Source organism: Oryx dammah, unplaced genomic scaffold (genome assembly GCF_014754425.2).
Source record: "Oryx dammah isolate SB20612 unplaced genomic scaffold, SCBI_Odam_1.1 HiC_scaffold_23, whole genome shotgun sequence".
NCBI classification, from domain to species: Eukaryota; Metazoa; Chordata; class Mammalia; order Artiodactyla; family Bovidae; genus Oryx; species Oryx dammah.
This window is the reverse complement of record NW_024070207.1, coordinates 21,672,252-21,686,481: the sequence shown is the minus strand read 5'-3', so window position 1 is coordinate 21,686,481 and position 14,230 is coordinate 21,672,252. Positions and strand designations below refer to the sequence as shown.

At 40.4% G+C, this 14,230-nt stretch overlaps 1 long non-coding RNA gene across 1 annotated transcript in view; it reads left to right on the top strand.

The window, feature by feature from the left end:
- Positions 1 to 980: 980 nt before the first annotated feature.
- The window catches only part of LOC120881416, a 14,077-nt gene continuing 827 nt past the window's right edge, over positions 981 to 14,230 (top strand). The window contains exons 1-2 of the long non-coding RNA XR_005725299.1: positions 981 to 1,078; positions 7,634 to 7,637. This is a non-coding gene — a long non-coding RNA (uncharacterized LOC120881416). The remainder of the gene's footprint in view (positions 1,079 to 7,633; positions 7,638 to 14,230) is intronic.

Genomic DNA, 14,230 nt, shown 5'->3' with positions numbered 1-14,230 from the left:
CAACATAAAAGGAGCTGAATGATTGACAGGATTGCCTTTATATGTTTGTATCTGTATCTGTATATGTATATGTATTTATATGCCTTCATCTGAAAGAGCAATGCTGAGTTAATTTACTTCCATTTCAAAAAATAACTAATATTTATACTGATAAAGCTGATGATTGTACTGCGAAGTACAATAATCTTTTGCCCCATTCTCAATGTTGTTTCTGTTAGGTCCATAGCATTTTTGGACCTAACAGAAGCAGAAGATATTAAGAAGAGGTAGCAAGAATACACAGAAGGACTATACAAACAGGATCTTCATGACCCAGATAATCATGATGGTAAGATCACTCACCTAGAGCCAGACATCCTGGAATGTGAAGTCAAGTGGGCCTAAGGAAGCATCTCTGTCAGCAAAGCTGGTGGAGGTGATGAGATTCCAGTTGCACTATTTCAAATCCTAAAAGATGATGCTGTGAAAGTGTTTCACTCAATATGCTAGCAAATTTGGAAACTCAGCAGTGGCCTCAGGACTGGAAAAGTTCAGTTTTCATTCCAATCCCAAAGAGAGGCAATGCCAAAGAATGCTCAACTACCACACAGTTGCACTCATCTCACATGCTAGAAAAGTAATGCTCCAAATTCTGCCGGGGTCCAGCCCCGGTGGATCCAGGGAATTCGAAGGGTGGACGGAGTCAGTGAGGAAAGACTTATTTATTTATTAATATAAGATTAGATTAGGAAGAAATAGTGTAGTAGGAAGATTAAGTGGAGAAAGAGGGCTGAATAGCTTGGATTACACGGAAGACCAATAAAATTCCAGACAAGGAATTTGCACCATCTACGTTGGGCCACTGGTGCTCGCTTGAATATCTAAGGATGCCTCGCCTTAGGCTCCCTTTTGCGCGGGTCTTAACAGCCAGGGCAAGTAAGTAGACTTGGCGAGCCTCCGCGCCCCAGGTGGAAATTCAGCCTGAAATTAAGTCAAGAGGCAGAGGGAGAGAAAGGGAAAAGAGGAAAGAGAGAGAGACACGGGGGGAGCCAGATTCCCAAGAAACCAGGCCGAGAGACTAGTCCGAGAAACTGGTCCAGTCCTTTATTGTTCAGAAGGCCTTTTATACTTTTGATAAAACATGGAGATCAATGGGTAACAAAGTTATGCAGCGTTAGCAGTCCAGACTCTTATGGAAACCAGGCTTTTCTCTCTGCATACCTAATTGTATTACACAAGTCTTAGGTAATTTACATCATCTTCCAGCAAAAGGGCCAATTAACATTTTACAGCCTTTTTTCTGATAAGGGTTTGTCAACCAGAAGACTTATTTGTGTTGATCTTCCCAAAGTCTGGTGCCACTCTCAGAAAGCACTAAATAAAGTTATATTCTTACATAGCAAGGATACAGCAGTTTATATCAAGTGAAAGGAGTACAGTGATTTATAATAAAGAAAAAGCAATTAACTCAAAAGTCTAGTGTTGCTAACATCACAACTACTCTATATCATTTTCCATATCCCATTTACATTGATTAACATCTTCCCAGGTGCCTAAAAGATAAAGAATATGGAGGCCTGGCGGCAATCATTGAGTCAACAGTGAAAACCCTCCACCAATATAATTTTTAACCCTTTAGAAAAGGCTCTGTATCTTTAAGATGCTTTTAAGCTTTGTGCCTCTGGCGGTTGGGGGCTGCAAGCAATTCACAAGCTGTAAGAGGCCCAAGGAACCTGTTAGGCAAGCTAGAGAGCAATCAGAGGGGGTTAACTGAAACATCCCTTTCAAATGCAGAAGACTAAAGCCCTGAGTTGACTTTTTTCCAGAGAATATCAGAAAAGTGGAAAAGCAGAGTACAAGGGCCGGCAGATTTTTATTTTGGGGGGTGGATGCTCAGGAAATGCCAGGGGGAACTCCTGAAGTCTGATCACGGCCTTGCGTATGTCAGCTTCCTCCCTCATGACCTTGTCAGGGGTGGGATTCCTCACACTGGCTCCAGGCAAAATTCTCCAAGCCAGGCTTCTACAGTACATGAATTGTGAACTTCCAGATGTTCAAGGCTGCATATAGAAAGTGCAGAGGAACCAGAGATCAAATTGACAACATATCTTGGATCATCAAAAAAGCAAGAGAGTTCCTGAAAAGCATCTACTTTTGCTTTATTGATTATGCCAAAGCCTTTGAGTGTGTGGATTACAACAAACTCTGGAAAATTATTAAAGAGATGGGAATACCAAATCATCTGACCTGCCTCCTGAGAAATCTGTATGCAGGTCAAGAAGCAACAGTTAGAACTGTCATGGAACTACAGACTGATTCCAAATCAGGAAAGGAGTACGTCAAAGGTGTATATTGTCACCCTGCTTATTTAACTTATATACAGAGTACATCATGAGAAATGCTAGACTGGATGAAGAGTAAGCTAGAATTAAGATTTCTGGGAGAAATATCAATAACCTCAAATATGCAGATAACACCACACTTATGGCAGAAACTGAAGAAGAACTAAAGAGCTTCTTGATGAAAGTGAAAGAGCAGAGTGAAAAAGTTGACTTAAAACTCAACATTCAGAAAACTTAGATCATGTCACCTGGTCCCATCACTTCATGGCAAATAGATGGGGAAACAGTGGAAACAGTGATATATTTTATGTTTTTCGGTGTCAAAATCATGCAGATGGTGACTGCAGCCATGAAATTAAAAGACGCTTGTTCCTTGGAAGAAAAGTTTTGACCAATCTAGACAGCATATTAAAATGCAGAGACATTCCTTTGCCAACAAAGGTCCATCTAGTCATAGCTATGGTTTCTCCAGTAGTCATGAGTGGATGCGAGAGTTGGACTATAAAGAAAGCTGAGCACCACAGAATTGATGCTTTGAACTGTGCTGTTGGAGAAGACTCCTCAGAGTCCCTTGGACAGCAAGGAGAACTAAGCCATCCATGGTAAAGGAAATCAGTCTTGAATGTTCATTGGAAGGACTGATGCTGAAGTTGCAATGTCAATACTTTGGCCATGTGATGTGAAGAGCTGACTCATTTGAAAACACCCTGATGTTGGGAAAGATTGAAGGCGGGATGAGAAGGGCACTACAGAGGATGAGATGGTTCAATGGCATCACCGACTCAATGGACATAGGTTTGAGTAAACTCTGGGCATTGGTCATGGAAAGGGAGGCCTGGTGTGCTGCAGTCCATGGGGTCACAAAGTGTTGGACGTGACTGAGCAACTGAACTGTACTGAACAATGTTTTTTAGTTTATATCACTATTTTTGTCTTCTACAAAAGTTTATTTTTTTTAATGCTTAATTTTATATTGGAGTATAATTGGTTAGAAATGTTTTGTTAACTTCTAGTGTACAGCAAAGTGATTGAATTGTACATATATATATTCTTTTCCAAATTCTTTTCCCATTTAGGTTCTTACAGAGTATTCAGCAGAGTTCCCTGTGCTATAGTGTTTTAGGTTATCCATTTTAAATAGAGCAGCATGTACAGGTCAATCCAAAACATACTTAACTGATATGTCTTTTATCATAAGTCACTTTAAATCAGGGTGGAAACTAATCAGAATGCACATTTTACTAATGGTAATATTAATTAGTAAAATATTCCTAAGGCACCATACCAGACATTTGAACACAAGTATCTCTTCTCTTGAAAATCAAAAGCATAGGAAAGTATTTAGTAAAATAGTCTTTTCCCAAAGAGAACTAGCACATTCTCTTTACTGACAGGAAAAACAAGAACGTTGATAACTGAACTATACTGAAGACTTTAAGTTAAACTAGTTAAAACCGAACATTAGATTTTCTATAAATTGATGTTTGATTCAGGTGCTTGCTAAGTTCTCTTCCCTGCTTATAGACTACAGGCAAGAGCATTTGGACTTTCATAATTACAAAATATCCTGGGAGAAAATTAATTTTGTTAGCAAATAGCAAATAGTTTAGTTACTGTTCCTTTTAAAATATATTTTCTTCAATGACTATACCAACATATTTTATGATTGTTCTCTCTTTCTAACATTATATAAATGGATTCACTGGAATCTCAATGGAGAAGAGGCACAGACTATTCAAAACTTGAAGAATGAGCATGTGTTTTTAAAAACAAAACAAAGAAGAAACATAATAAAGTCAAGATTCTGATAAAATATATAAATGGTTGTAATAAAACATCATGATAAATATGCCACTATATCTGCAACTGGTATTAATATCTATTTGGTTAACATCTAGTAGGTATATAAGATAATCAAAACAAACCAAAAATAAGGGGGAGAAGTTCATGCTGAACTTAAACTTTTGTGTAGAGCCACTAAACAATACTGGACAAAGCAATACTCAGGAAAAGAAAATGTCAGTGTTGCTCAATTAAAAATAAATTTTTTACAATCTACATAGTTTCAAGTAATGAGTCCTTCATGAAAATATTATTGGAGGACTAATTAAGCAAAGTAAGCACTGATCACATAAACAGCAGCAGACGTTTTGCTGAGCAGAAGATCTATTTAAACCTCAGATTAAAGATAAAACACCTGAAGAATTCATGGTAATAAAACGCAATGGAAATGTTCCAATGGAAATATGGAAATAAGATCACCTTTTAGAGTAGACTGGTGAAATTAGAGCAATGAGATACCACTACACACTTATCGGAAGGGTCAAATACAAAAATCTGACAAAGATGAGGGACAATAGGAACTCTCATTCGTTGTTAGTGGTTTTACAAAATGATAGAGTCACTTTGGAAGCAATCTCTTACAGAGCTAAATATTGTCATACCACATGATCTAACAATTGCCCTCCTAGTTAGTTCACCAAATGATTTGATAGCTAAAGCCCACATATAAACATGCACATGAATTTTATAACAGCTTAATTCATACTCTTTCTCTCACACACACACAAATTGGAAGTAACCAAAGTGTCCTTTAATAGATGTATGGATAAACAAACAACGGTACATCAACATAACGGAATATTACTCAAGAATAAAAAGAAACAAGCTATCAAATCACAAAAAGAAATGGATGAAACCTGAATGAATGCTATGAAGTAAAGTAAGCTAGTCTGGAATAGGTTATATACTGCATTCAGCCAATTGTACAACATTCTGGGAAAGGAAAAACTGCAGAGCAAATTAAAAATATCAGAGGATTTTTCTTTTGCATCACAATAGTTCTATTAGTCTGGATACAGTATGTCAACCTTCAATAATTCCTCTCCTACACTGACACACAAATCCACTCAATTGGAGTCTTCATTGCCCCAGAGCTCATATACTGTAAGGTTATTCTGTGCGTCTGCAGGAACCTTGACATTGGCAGGGTTGAGGTTAACACTGGTTAGTAGTTTCCGATTCCACATCCTGGACACACATTTCACAAGGTCCATCTCAAGCAGGATTAAGGTGTCAAACATATAGTCTTTTTCTGGGGAAGCCTTTTTTCTTTTTCTTTCCCAGAGAGCCAAAGGAACCACCCTAATGGGCAGGAGGACTCTGCACATTACTCTCGCCACTCTCTGCTGCCAACTTCACTGTCACATATATCAGCACAACGAATAAAAGCCAGAGCAACATGACCTCAAACCAGTCTTGGGCATGCTCTGGTAGATTCTGCCAAATTAGAAAGTGTCCTCAGCAGAGGACCTTAGCCTGGAGCTCTCCTGAAGCAAGAGGAAATGGCTCCTGGTGCACTGGTCTGTCCTGGCACCTGGAGACTGAGGACCAGGAAGGGCTGGGCCCTTGCTGATGTCATAAAGGTCCCATGTGGCCATTGTGAAAAGAGGTTTGCAGGGCCAACTGGAAGTAGGGCTTAAAGGGAAATGGGGACATTTTCAGCAGGCAAGCGAAGAGAGGTGGGGAGTGACAAAATGCCATCTCCTTACCAGTGTATACTTTCTGAACCTGATGTTCTATTGGAAGGGTGGATCCATCTTCTATTCTCATTATTCTATTTGTTGAACCCAGACCCTGGGCTGAGCAGAACAGAGCCCAGGGCATGTGTCCCTGCGGAGAAGAGAGCCAAGTGCGAAAGAAAGATATTAAAGCAGAGGTCAGAAACTAGGAGCCGCTGATATGTTTTGTGTGGACTATACTGTTTCTCAAAATGACTGTGGTCAGTTGCTAAATTGTGTCTGAGTCCTTGAGACCCCATGGACTGTAGCCCAACAGGCTCCTCTCTCCCTGGGATTTCCCAGGCAAGACTCCTGGAGTGGGCTGCCATTTCCTTCTCTAGGCATAGATGTTTTAGAGCAGTGAAGCTATTCTGTATGATGTTATGGTAAATACATGGCACTATATATTTGTCAAAACCCATAGAATCTTACAGCAAACAAAGTGAATCAATGTATACATATTAAAAAAAAACATTTTGACATCAAGAATGGAATGCAGAATTTGACCAATCAAATTATATTACAAATGTATGAAACCACCTCACTAAGATCCGCTGAATTAAGTAACTTTGGAAATGAATAGATTTTGCAAGACTGAAAGCAAAAGATAAAACCACTGAAATCTAGTTGGTAGTGTTTTTTCTCATAGAAGTATAGGTTAACAATCCTGATACTGTTACACATGCATACTTGAACAGTTTCATAGATGGCACATGAATATTCATACATATGTATATTTCTTTGTCTGGTTAGCTGAAAGGGTCTAAGAGAAATGATACTCGCAAATAATGAAAGAAATAAGCACAGATCTTGGTTCCCAATACTAAATTTCCAATGAAAGGAACCAGGCTTCTTGGAGAAATTAGTGATTGTAGGGCTCAGGGAGGAAATATAGAAGAGGAGTCTGAGGGAACTCTTCTATAAGGAATGCTAAAAATATAATTTTTAAAAAAAGCCCCAGAGTAATGAGGTTATGTCAAAGAAGACACGAATGAGCTTCCAATGGCCAAAAACTGTAACAAGATGAGCAATATAATAAATTAAGTAAGTCATCTTTTGGGATTATATCCCAAAGTATAAAATGAATATCTATGGGCCATACTGATATAAATAAATGATTGAATACATGTGAGACAACAGACCAATTTCCCATGCAGAAGAATTTCAGATAGTTGACATAGGTAATTCGGCTCTCAGGGAGGTGGAGTGTACATCCCTATTCCTGAAGAGTGAGTTACACGTAGTGAATTCCTTTCAAAAAATACAACAATATGGAGAGGAAGAAACAGAGTAACTTGACAGTGGAATAACCTGACAAACACTACTTCAACCAGGTGGTAAAGATCAGCTTTACCAGTGATAAAGCTTGCTGATCATATCACATGGTTAAAAGGACATTCCACCTCTGCAGTCTTCCCCCAAAATCCATGAAGTGACAGTGAAAGTGAAAGTTGCTCAGTCATGTCCGACTCTTCAAAACACCATGGACTATACTGTCCATGGAATTTTCTAGGCCAGAATACTGGAGTGGGTAGCCTTTCCCTTCTCTAGGGGATCTTCCCACTCAGGGATCGAACCCAGGTCTCCTTCATTGCAAGTGGATTCTTTACCAGCTGAGCTACAAGGGAACCTTTCCCCCCAAATCCATAGTCCCAACCTAATAAGAAAATCATCAGACAAATCCAAATTGGGGAACATTTTATAAAATACATGATAGTATTCCTCAGTAGTATCAAGGTCATAAAAAATAAGAGAAGTGTGTGAAATTGTCACATCCAAGAGGAACATGAAAGGCATGGCAACTACATGCAATGTGGGATCCAGGATGGGTTCCTAGAACAGAAAAAGGATATTAGGGAAAAATTAAGAAAATCTTAGTAGGAAAAATCTTAGAAATAATGTAGGCACTCTAGTTTATAACAATATGGGTGATATTTGGGAACTTTCTGGTATAAGGAAAATATCTTTGCTTTCTTGTAAATCTAAAATCGTTCCAAGGTTTTTTAAAGTTTATTTTCAAATCATAGAGCAATAGAGGCAACATTGTTTCCTGATGACACAATTGTGTAACTGGAGCCTCCAAGAGAAAAGTACTCTATACAGTTAGCCTTTCCTATCCATGTGTTTCACATCCAAGGATTCATTCATTAAAAATATATATTAAAAAAAAAAACTCCAGAAAGTTCCAAAAGTCAAACTGCAAATTTACCATGTCTTGGCAACTATTTGCATATCTTTTACATTGTATTAGGTTCGTAAGAAATTTAGAGATGATTTAAAGTATATGGGAGTTTATATGCAAACACTAAAATGCTATGCTACTTATTTAAGGGACTTGAACGTCTGTGGATTTTGGTATCTGATGGTTGGCAGGGGTGTCCTAGAACCAATCTCCCACAGATATCCAGGGAAAGCTGTATTTTAAAAGAATTGACCTAGATGGCTGGATAAAAATAATAATATGTAAAACAGTGTTCCTAAATACTAACAAGTAATTACATTTATAAAGGAAGACACCATTTATAATAGCTACAAACAGATAAATATTAAGAATATATTTAAGAACAAATATGCAATAGCTATTTGAAGAAAATTCTGAAATGCTACTGAAAAAAATGCAATGAAATGCATGATGAAATGGAAAGATATCTCTTTGGGGAAGATGAAAATATTTTATACAGATATCAATTGTCCCCAAATTATTCTATAATTATGATAAGATTTCAGTAAGAATACTAATATGTTTGGTGTGGGAAATAAGCTAATTCTAAAACATATGTGGAAAAAAACACATAATAAGAGGCAGAACGTTTCTGAAAAAGAATGAGCATGAAGGCTGTACTTACAAGATTTTAAAACATGTGGATACCTACATACTTACATAGAGAAGTACTGTTATACAACTAGTACTGGTACATGGCTAGCCTTACAGTTCATGAGGTAACAAGTGAAAGCAGAAATCAACTCAACTACACACACACATACACACAAATACAGCTTTTGTCTGAATGTGGCACCCCCAAAATTCATGTTTTGATAATTATGCTGTATTTAAGTGTCTGTGGAAATGAGGATCATTCCACTTTCTTCCTACAAGGTGGTCTTAAAGCAACTTGAAGACCATTTAATGCTGGGTCACCTACCAGAAAACTTGCATCCCACCTTCTTTTCTCAGTGTTCAGGTAGCTTGCCTCAGTTTTCTAGTTTCCAGTCTGAAACCCTCGTCTTCAGGCTGTGAGAATGATCTGAATACACTTGCCCTTGCTCCACTTGGAGCTGTCTTTTGCCATTTTGAAGACTCGTAGTGGTCTGCTCCAGAGCCCCTGAGCACCCAAATATATACACCTCCCCAGGCAGCCACACCCTTACGCTTTATGAAGTCAGCAAGTCACTACCCCAGTTCATTGTGGCCCTGGGTGAGCCTTATCATCACACAGCCTCATCCTGACACCTCTAGGGGAGAATGGGGAGAAATTCACATGGTTTGGGGGGATAAAAGAGGCATTTTACATACCCCTTATGAGTACTCGAAACCCACCTGCCATCCTCATCTCTCTAACTCCACACTGATGTGTCATATGGCAGGGGTAGTGTGTCTCCTCAGCATTCAGGCTTCCATTCTGTTCTCTCTCACCTTTCACCATTATCTAGTTTTTAATATCTCACATAAAATCCCTCCTTGATAATTAGGCTGTATTTAAGTGTCTGTGGAAATGGGAATCATTCCACTTTCCTCCTACAAGGCAGTCTTAAAGCAACTTGAAGACCATTTAATGCTGGGTCACCTACCAGAAAACTTGCATCCCACCTCCTTTTCTCAGTGTTCAGGTAGCTTGCCTCAGTTTTCTGGTTTCCAGTCTGAAACCCTCATCTTTAGGCTGTGAGAATGCTCTGAATACACTTACCCTTGCTCCACTTGGAGCTGTCTTTTGCCATTTTAAAGACTTGCAGTGGTTTGCTCCAGAGCCTGTCAGCACCCCTATATATAACCCCACCCAGGGGGCCACACCTTTCTGCTTTATGAGGTCAGCAAATCAATTCCCCAGCTCAAAGTCACACTGGGTGAGTCTTCATATCACACAGTCTCATCCTGATACCTCTAGGGGAGGATGGGGAGAAATTCAGATGATTTGGTGGGATAAAAGAGGCATTGCATGCCCCTTATGAGCATGAAAAACCAGCCATCCTAATGTCTCTAAATTCACATTGATGTGTCACATGGCAGGGATAGTGTGTCTCCTCAAACCTGGCTTCACAGCCACAGTATTCAGGCTTTCATTCTGTTCTCACTCACCTTTCATCATTATCTAGTTTTTAATATCTTGCCTCAAATGCCACCTTGATAATTAGGCTGCATTTAAGTGTCTGTAGAAATGAGGATCATTCCACCTTCCTCCTACAAGGTAGTTTTAAATCTCCTTGAAGACCATTGAATTCTGGGCCACCTACCAGAAAACTTCCATCCCACCTCCTTTTCTCAGTGTTCACGTAGATTGCCTCAGTTTTCTCGTTTCCAGGCTGAAACCCCTGTCTTCAGGCTGTGAGAATGCACTGAATAAGCTTGCCCTTGCTGCACTTGGAGCTGTCTTTTGCCATTTTGAAGACTCGCAGTGGTCTGCTCAAGAGCCCCTGAGAACCCCTATATATACCCCTCCCCATGGAGCCAGGCCCTTATTCTTTATGACGTCAGCAAGTTATTTCGTCCAGCCAATGGTGGCCCTGGGTTAGGCTTGACATCACAAAGCCTCATCCTGACACCTCTAGGGGAGGATGGTGATAAATTCAGATGGTTTGGTGGGATAAAAGGGGCATTTTAAATGCCCCTTATGAGACTGCGAAACTCACCTGCCATCTTCATCTCTCTAACTCCACAGTTTGACATATGGCAGGGTTAGTGTTTCTCCTCCATACCTGGCTTCACAGTCACAGTAGTCAGGCTTTCATTCTGTTCTCTGTAAACTTTCACCATTATATAGTCTTTAATATCTTTGCCAGAATCCATCGCTGATAATTAGGTTGTATTTAAGCATCTGCAGAAATGAGGATCATTCCACTTTCCTCCTACAAGGTGGTCTTAAAGCACCTTGAAGGCCATTTAATTCTGGGCAACATAGCAGAAAACTTCCATTCCACCTCCTTTTCTCAGTGTTCACGTAACTCTCCTCAGTTTTCTAGTTTCTAGTCTGAAACACCTGTCTTCAGGCTGTGAGAATGTATTGAACACACTTGCCTTGCTCCACTTGGCGCTGTCTTTTGCCATTTTGAAGACTGGCAGTGGTCTGCTCCAGAGCCCCTGAGCATCCCTATATATACCGCTTCCCAGGGGGCCACACCCTTATGCTTTGTGAGGTCAGCATGTCTCTTCCTCAGCCAATGGTGTCCCTGAGTGTGCATTGACATCACCACCCCATCCTGACACCTCTAGGGGAGGATGGGGAGAAATTCAGAAGGTTTTGTGGGGTAAAAGTGACATTTTAAATGCCCCTTATGAGCCTGCAAAACTCCTCTGCCATCTTCATCTCTCTAACTCCGCACTGATGTATCATAAGGCACGGTTAGTGTTTCTCCTCCAAACTGGCCTTCACAGGCACAGGATTCAGGCTGTTTTCTCTCACCTTTCACCATTATCTAATCTTTAATATCTTGCCTAAAATCCCTCCTTGATAATTAGGCTGTATTTAAGTGTCTGTGGAAATGAGGATCATTCCAATTTCCTCCTACAAGGTGGTCTTAAAGCAACTTGAGGACCATTTACTTCTGGGCCACCTACCAGAAAACTTCCATGCCACTCTCTTTCTCAGTGTTCACGTATCCCTCCTCAGTTTTCTAGTTTCCTGTCTGAAACCCCTGTCTTCAGGCTGTGAGAATGCAATGAATACACTTGCCCTTGCTCCACTTGGAGCTGTCATTTGCCATTTTAAAGACTCACAGTAGTATGCTCCAGAGCCCCTGAGAACCCCTATATATAGCCCTCCCCAGGGGGCCACACCTTTATGCTTTTTGAAGTCAGCAAGTCACTTCCCCAGATAATGGTGGCCATTGGTGAGCCTTGACATCACAAAGCCCCAACCTGCCACCTCTTTGGGGGAATGGGGAGCAATTTAGATGGTTTGGTGGGATAAAAGAGGCAATTTTTTTTTAGTGTATTATTTTAATTGGAGGCTAATTAGTTTACAATATTGTAGCGGTTTTGCCATTCATTGGCATGAATCAGCCATGGGTCTACATGTGTTTCGCATCCACAATCCCCCTCCCACCTGCCTCCCCATCCCATCTCTCTGGGTCATCCTAGTGCACCAGCCCTCAACACCCTGTCTCATGCATGGAACCTGGACTGGCCATCTGCTTCACATATGATAATATACATATTTCGCTTCTATTCTTTCAGATCATCCCACCCTCTCCCTCTCCCACAGAGTCCAAAAGACTGTTCTATACATGTGTCACTTTTTCTGTCTCGCATACAGGGTTATTGTTACCATCTTTCTAAATTCCATATATATGCATTAGTATACTGTATTGGTGTTTTTCTTTCTGTCTTACTTCACTCGGTATAATAGGCTCCAGTTTCATCCACCTCATTAGAACTGATTCAAATGTATTCTTTTTAATGGCTGAGTAATATTCCATTGTGTATGCAGCTTTCCTATCCATTCATCTGCTGATGGACATCTAGGTTGCTTCCATGTCCTGGCTATTATAAACAGTGCTGTTATGAACATTGGGTTACACGCGTATGTTTCAATTCTGGTTTCCTTGGTGTGCATGCCAGCAGTGGGATTGCTGAGTCATATGGCAGTTCTATTTCCAGTTTTTTAATGAATATCCACACTTTTCTCCATAGTGGCTGTACTAGTCTGCATTCCCACCAATAGTGTAAGAGGGTTCCCTTTTCTCCACACCCTCTCCAGCATTTATTGCTTGTAATCCTTTTGATAGCAGTCATTATGACTGGTGTGAGATGGTACCTCGTTATGGTTTTGATTTGCATTTCTCTGAAAATGAGTGATGTTGAGCATCTTTTCATGTGTTTGTTAGCCACCTGTATGTCTTCTTTGGAGAACTGTCAGCTTAGTTCTTTGGCCCATTTTCAGTTCAGTTCAGTTCAGTTCAGTTGCTCAGTCGTGTCCGACTCTTTGCGACCCCATGAATCGCAGCACGCCAGGCCTCCCTGTCCATCACCATCTCCCGGAGTTCACTCAGACTCACGGCCATCGAGTCCGTGATGCCATCCAGCCATCTCATCCTCAGTCGTCCCCTTCTCCTCCTGCCCCCAATCCCTCCCAGCATCAAAGTCTTTTCCAATGAGTCAACTCTTCACATGAGGTGGCCAAAGTACTGGAGCTTCAGCTTCAGCATCATTCCCTCCAAAGAAATCCCAGGGTTGATCTCCTTCAGAATGGACTGGTTGGATCTCCTTGCAGTCCAAGGGACTCTCAAGAGTCTTCACCAACACCACAGTTCAAAAGCATCAATTCTTCGGCACTCAGCCTTCTTCACAGTCCAACTCTCACATCCATAGATGACCATAGGAAAAACAGTAGCCTTGACTAGACGGACCTTAGTCAGCAAAGTAATGTCTCTGCTTTTGAATATGCTATCTAGGTTGGTCATAACTTTTCTTCCAAGGAGTAAGCATCTTTTAATTTCATGGCTGCAGTCACCATCTGCAGTGATTTTGGAGCCCCCCAAAACTAAGTCTGACACTGTTTCTACTGTTTCCCCATCTATTTGCCATGAAGTGATGGGACCAGATGCCATGAACTTCGTTTTCTGAATGTTGAGCTTTAAGCCAACTTTTTCACTCTCCACTTTCACTTTCATCAAGAGGCTTTTTAGCTCCTCTTCACTTTTTGCCATAAGGGTGGTGTCATCTGCATATCTGAGGTTATTGATATTTCTCCTGGCAATCTTGATTCCAGCTTGTGTTTCTTCCAACTCAGTGTTTCTCATGATGTACTCTGCATATAAGTTAAATAAGCAGGGTGACAACATACAGCTTTGATGGTCTCCTTTTCCTATTTGGAACCAGTCTGTTGTTCCATGTCCAGTTCTAACTGTTGCTTCCTGACCTGCATACAGGTTTCTCAAGAGGCAGGTTAGGTGGTCTGGTATTCCCATCTCTTTCAGAATTTTCCACAGTTTATTGTGATCCACACAGTCAAAGGCTTTGGCATAGTCAATAAAGCAGAAATAGATGTTTTTCTGGAACTCTCTTGATTTTTCCATGATCCAGCAGATGTTGGAAATTTGATCTCTGGTTCCTCTGCCTTTTCTAAAACCAGCTTGAACATCAGGAAGCTCACGGTTCATGTATTGCTGAAGCCTGGCTTGGAGAATTTTGAGCAT